Source organism: Dasypus novemcinctus, chromosome 20 (assembly GCF_030445035.2).
Source record: "Dasypus novemcinctus isolate mDasNov1 chromosome 20, mDasNov1.1.hap2, whole genome shotgun sequence".
In the NCBI taxonomy this organism is placed as follows: Eukaryota; Metazoa; Chordata; class Mammalia; order Cingulata; family Dasypodidae; genus Dasypus; species Dasypus novemcinctus.
In genome coordinates this window covers 52,523,416-52,529,415 of record NC_080692.1, presented here as the reverse complement: position 1 = coordinate 52,529,415, position 6,000 = coordinate 52,523,416, and the positions used below count along the sequence as shown (strand labels likewise).

Genomic DNA, 6,000 nt, shown 5'->3' with positions numbered 1-6,000 from the left:
CATGCTGCCTCTAGTCACTCGCGCAGCAGCCACACGGACGTTTCTCAGCGAGTCCTGCCTGGAATCTTGGAAATGTCCTCTCCCCAGCATGTCCCTTGAGATTCAGCACAGGGCAGGCCGATGCACTAATTTTGTAAATGGGAAAAAAGGTTGTCAAGGGTGAACTGGGAAAGTAGAACCCGTGTAGCATCTGAGAACGAGCAGGACTACCGGCAGGTTCTCCGGCAGATTCCTTTTAAGGGAAAGTATATAAAGAAGATGAAGACGTGGAAGCCTATTTTCTGTACACTAATTCTGCCCATTGCTTCCTTCCTCTGTCTTCAGCAAAGCAGTTACTTTGCTGCTGCTGAATGAAAATGTTCAAAGGGCATCCTGCCTCAGGTTTACCAGCAAGAATCAAGGAAAGAGCAAGATTCAGGCTCAGCTGTGGAATGGGCACAAGGGTACGCCTTGTAGAAAGAAGGCGATGTATAGAATAGCTACTGTTGAAGACAAGAAAGCTCAGAGTTCTCTTTCTAAAAGTAACTGTGGGTAATATTACTGGAATGGAAAAGACCAAGCACATTACAAGTGAAGGGGTAATCCCAGCATCCAAGATTTCCTCTCTAACACCTTTGCAGTTAACCATCATGCAGAGAATAAAACAGCTCCCTGAAATATCAAGGCAGCTGGGCACTGACAATTGCACAAGTTAGCCAAAGAGTCTTTCCCATGGCAAGTGTTGAGGAGCAAAGCATCAAAACTAGAAGACACCAACGATGAAGAAAATAAAGATCTAAAAAGCCTATAAAATTTTGATATGACATCAAAGAATGACAGTAAAATTTTTTGTGGTTCTTGGAGCTCAGATGGACGAGATTTAACAAACGACCTCTATGATTCCAAGTTCTAGAGAAACAGAAAACATCATTTATTTATATTTAAATAACAAATATTTTTTAAATTAATACTGATTTTTCTTTTTTCCCCCATTTTTTCCTTGAATTAATTTTATATTGTGCATTTACTCCCAAACTCTATTTTTGTTTGTTTAAGATGTGAAGTACAGATGTTGCTTGAGGGATTGTTTCATTATCTTTTTTTTATTTTTTGGTGAATGTGAATTGTGCCGGGGGTATGTGTGGATATGCAGTGATGAATAAATTGGAAATTTTTCTATTTAGCCTTCTATAATGGTTAACTTCATGTCAGCGCAGCTAGATTATGGTGTCCAGTTGTTTAGTCAAACACTAGTCTAGATTTTGTACATGTGATTAACATTTATAATCACTTGACTTTAAGTGAAGGAGATTATTCTCAATAATGTGGGGAGGACTCATCTAAAAGACCTTAAGAGGAAAAATTGGGGTTTTCTGGGAAAAGAAATTCTGCTTCAAGACTGTAAAGTCAAGTCCTGCCAATCTCTAGCCTGCTCTGAAGTTTTGCACTTGCCAGTACCCACAATCATGTGAGCCAATTCCTTACAATAAATCTTTTAATATAAGTCTTGTAATTTCCTATTTTTTGCTTTCTCTGGAGAGCCCTGACTGATGCTGATACACCTCTTTCTTCCCCAGTTGAAACAAATCTTTATATTTGTTACATTTTTTTGCCCCAAAATTCAGAGACTTACTGAAAGGTCAGTGCCTTGTATTTCAAACATGAAGACATTCAAGACTTGGTTTTAATATATTCTGTGTGTTAAACTTCACTGTAGTTGGGAAACTTTTGAAAACCAAGCAGTTTGCTCACCTGGCCAAACAGTTCTTCTATTAGGACAATAGATCACTCACGTGGGCATAAAACGTACTTATCAAGTGACAGCTTACTTGTCATGACTTACTTCAGGACCCTCATCTCACTGTATCCACCAACCCTTAACTACTTTGTCACTAACTTGTCCAATCTCATTTCCCCTTCTAGGAAGACCCGCCTTAAACCACTGGATCTCAGACCCCGAAACCTTTTCTGAAACATTACTAAGATGTTGTCAAAGTGATAGTCTCTCTTTTTCTCTCAGTAAGTCTAACAAATGACACTTTGCTTGACCAATAGATTTTTCAAGTGACAGTTTGGAGGAGTCAACAGTTGACTTGACAAGCCACAGTTCTAGCTTCAGTTTCTGGTTTTGCATTTCCTTGATTGTTTGTTGGACTTCAAGATGTAAAATCTCATCTATGCTCACCACATCTTTATATGTCAACCTTACCCTGTGCGTTAGCCATACTTACTAACAGAAGCAGAATTGCCCCTTTTCAGCTAGATAGAACTTGAGTTTGTCCTTTTGAAACAGAAAAAAAAAAAGTTGTAAACTTATCCTGTAGCACTAACTGGGGCAAGGGGTAAAACTGTACTGGGCCCAGAAAGATTTCTTTAAATGCCATTCAACCGTTAGACTAGCATCTACCTCTGGGTAGATCCTCGTGGCTAGAGCTGCTCACATCATCTCCTTACTGCCTGGATTAATGCTTACGAGCAGTGATCAGATATATTATTTTTATCTCTTATCAGAAGACTTGGAGTTTCAGTTACATTCATATCCAGTGTTTGTATTTGACTCTATAAAGAGTGTTGCCTATTGAGACAGACATATAGTATGATGATGTTTGTTTTCTGGAATAATGTTGGAGTTTTCTTCACATTGAAAATTGCCACACTTCTTTACTTACCTTAACTTTCTATACTGCTAGCTCTAATTATTCTCAAATACCTTAACATATCCCTTAACAATAAAATCCCTCTCAGGTCATATTTTTTATGGAGACTCCCTCCTACAGAGTGCTGTCCTCTTGTTGCAATGCAGATCGGTTTTGCTGGTGCTGCTGCATCTCTGCCATCTGTGGACTTCCTTTCACCTCGCCCATTTTTAATTTTTAAAAAATTTTAGGAGGTTTTGGGGATTGAACCTGGGACCTTGTACATGGGAAGCAGGCACTCAACCACCACCGAGCTACACCTGCTCCCCACTTCACCCATTTTTATCTCCTGTTTTCTGTTGTCCCTTGTATTCATTTTCCAAAGGCCAGCTCCTTACTTGGTGGTACGTATTCTCAATTCCTTTCTGAATAAGGGTACATGGATGGCAAGTTATTTGACCGTTTGTCTGAAAATGACTTTGTTTTATTGTCACACCTGTTTGATAGTTTAGCTAGGTACAGAATTCTATGTGGACATGAGTTTCCCTCAGAATTTTGAAGACATTGCCAGGATACTTTTGTAATTTAAATTTTTATTGTTGCAACATACATATAAAACAAAATATCTCTGTTTTAGCACTTTTAAGCATTCATTTCAGTGGTATTAATTCTATTTGCTACATTGTGCAGGATACTTTAAAAATATCCCATTCACACTTACTCCCTCACCGTCATCTTGGACACAGAGGAACCATTCAGTAAGAGGAAGGTTGCTTTCATCCACAGCTTGAGTCATTCTGGCCTATGTGTTTGCTAGTGCCATGGCAGGATCTATAAAAACATTTTTAAATAAATAATACATTCATTGGTCCAAAATGCAAAAATTATGAAAGAGTGTTGAATGGAAAGTCTCCTTTCCAGTTCTATTAGTCAGATACTGCTGCAATAACACTGTATGTAAAACCACCACAATCTAGTGGTTTACAAGAAGCGTTTATTTTTCTTACCTGTGGGTCTGCGGGCCAGTTGATCGCGCTGCTTTAGACGGGCCTCGGGTGCCTTGGCTCTGGTTTCAGGTTGGCTCAGGACTGTCCTCGCATCGTAGTCTGGAGCCCAGGCCAAAGGACCAGTGCTACCGGGGCTGCTTTCCTTGTGGAAGATGCCTGGACGACAAGAGCCCAGACCCTGCTCAGGCCTGCTCTGTTCATAGTCCGTAGGCCAAAGCAGTGCCCACAGCCACGCCTAAGAACCAGGAGAGGCAGGGGGATGAATGGTTATTGGACAATAATCTGAACTATTTTACCAATCCATCAATCACTCAGTAGCCTCCCCACAGACAACTAATGTTATTAGGGTTTTTGTTATACTAACATTGATATATTATCCACACACAAGAAATTACATATATATTCTCTCTTCACCCCCTTTTTTACACAAATCATTACATTCTATACAAATTCCTACTACTTAATATTATAGGCCTTATTTAAAATAAAGGTTTGTGGCTTTTCCACAAATCTAGCTCAAGATTATTGTTCCAGGAAGTGGATGTGGCTTAAGCAGTTGAACACCTGCTTCCCAATTCGGAGGTCCTAGGTTCAATTCCCGGTGCCTCCTAGAAACAAACAAAAACAAACAAAACAAACAACAAGCAAGCAAATGAAAAACTAACTCAGAGTAGCCAATGTGGTTCAGTGGTCCCAGGTTCACGATGCGGCCCCAGTACCTCAGAAAAGAGAAAAATGTATTGCTCCATACACCATCTATCACTGTGCTTTCCTCTGAAATATCCTGATTGGGCACTTTAAGTGGGTAGCCCCCCAGTGTTATGCTGTTGTGGAAGCTGGAGGCACTTGATTTGGAGGTTTCATAATTGAAATGATCAAAAAGCACAAGAAGTTTTAGGAAAGTGCAGAAGAATGTCCAAAAGGCAGAACTTGGGAAAAACCATTTAAGGAGTGTTAGGAGAAAATTCTCCATGAGTCCAGTGAGCCTGCATGTCTTCCCACAGCTCCAGGATCGTCTTTCTAGGAACGTTTGGGCAATCAGGAGGCTATGGAAAGCTGGAGACCAGGACTTCCTTGCAGCACAAACATTTGCACTCACTGATAAGGAGAGATAAGAAGGCGACTCCCCCAGAGAGATTAATGGACTTCTCTTCCCAGGAGCATTTGCTTTCATACCAAGGTAATAAAATAATGCCTGTCTGGAGGGGGAATGGGCAGCTGCTTTTGCTATGGGTATTCTCTGCCTGTCCCTGCCATATGTATATTTTAAACATTGGCTGAGTGACTGTTAGCTTGCAAGTAAGTGGAAACCTCAGACACAGTTTCTGCCTTCACAAGGAGTTAGTAAAAGAAGAGTAAGAGGAAAAAGAGGATCTGCGTGTCATCTGAGTACGCTGGGGCATCTGTCCCTCCTGGAGAGGCGAGGTGGCTCTTGGTTTAGGAAGACCAGCCTTCACGGACCTGAAGGTGGAAGGCATAAGACAAGTGAAAAAGGAGAGTCCACAGTTTAAAAAAGGAAAAGAAAAGAAAAAAACAAGGTCCCCGCCCCATGGCATCTATATTTGATCAATGCAAAACTTATATAATCATAAAAGAAAAACTGTGGTTTTTGAAACACCAGGAGGGACAATGACCAGAGCTTCAGGTTGGTGCTGGGGGTGGGGGGGACAAGGAGATGACAGCCAGCTGGCACCCAAAACAGGTCGAGGCAGAAGCATCGCCCGTGGCTGCAAGTCCACTCCCGCACGCGGCCTCTTTGCCCTTTCAGGGCTGCTCTAGATGCTTCCTCCTATCTGTGCGTGAAAAGGTGTCTGTGGGAACTGGAGCTGGGGGAGGCGAGGGGGGAACCACCGCACGCACCGCGGGGGTCGTGGCCAGGCGCTCCTGGGGGCATCTGCACACGGGCAGCCCTTAGAGAAGGAGCGTGAGGGCCTGGGGTCCCCGTAAGCTCAGTGGTGGCGAGAGCCACACTCAGGCTGGAGGGCAGGGGGCTTGGCAGAGACCCTGTGGCGGGGTCTTCCCTGAGGGGTGTGGGAAGAGAACTCAGAAACAAGTGGCATGGAGAGGTAGGGAAAGGAGAAGAGATTCACGACCCTCATGGTGGGAGATAGCTATGACTTTATTTCTTCATTCAAAGAGTATGCAGCTGGGAAGTGACTGTGGCTCAATCAGTCGGGCTCCTGCCTACCATATGGGAGGCCCTGGGTTCACATCCCGGGGCCTCCTTGTGCGGGCAGGCTGGCCCGTGTGCCGTGGAGAGCTGACGCAGCAAGATGACACAACAAAGGGAGACAAGCAGATAAAGAAAAAACGTTCAGAGAATGGACACGGAGAGGAGACAACAAGCAAGCAGCAAGGAGGGGAGATAAATAAAAATA

At 42.8% G+C, this 6,000-nt stretch overlaps 1 long non-coding RNA gene across 1 annotated transcript in view; it reads right to left on the bottom strand.

Annotated features, from left to right (window-relative positions):
• Window positions 1–3,277: 3,277 nt before the first annotated feature.
• Window positions 3,278–6,000, bottom strand: part of LOC111760403 (uncharacterized) — a 41,750-nt gene continuing 39,027 nt past the window's right edge. Inside the window, exons 3-4 of the long non-coding RNA XR_002794100.1 lie at window positions 3,623–3,857; window positions 3,278–3,446 (exon numbers count right to left, since the gene is read on the bottom strand). This is a non-coding gene — a long non-coding RNA (uncharacterized lncRNA). The remainder of the gene's footprint in view (window positions 3,447–3,622; window positions 3,858–6,000) is intronic.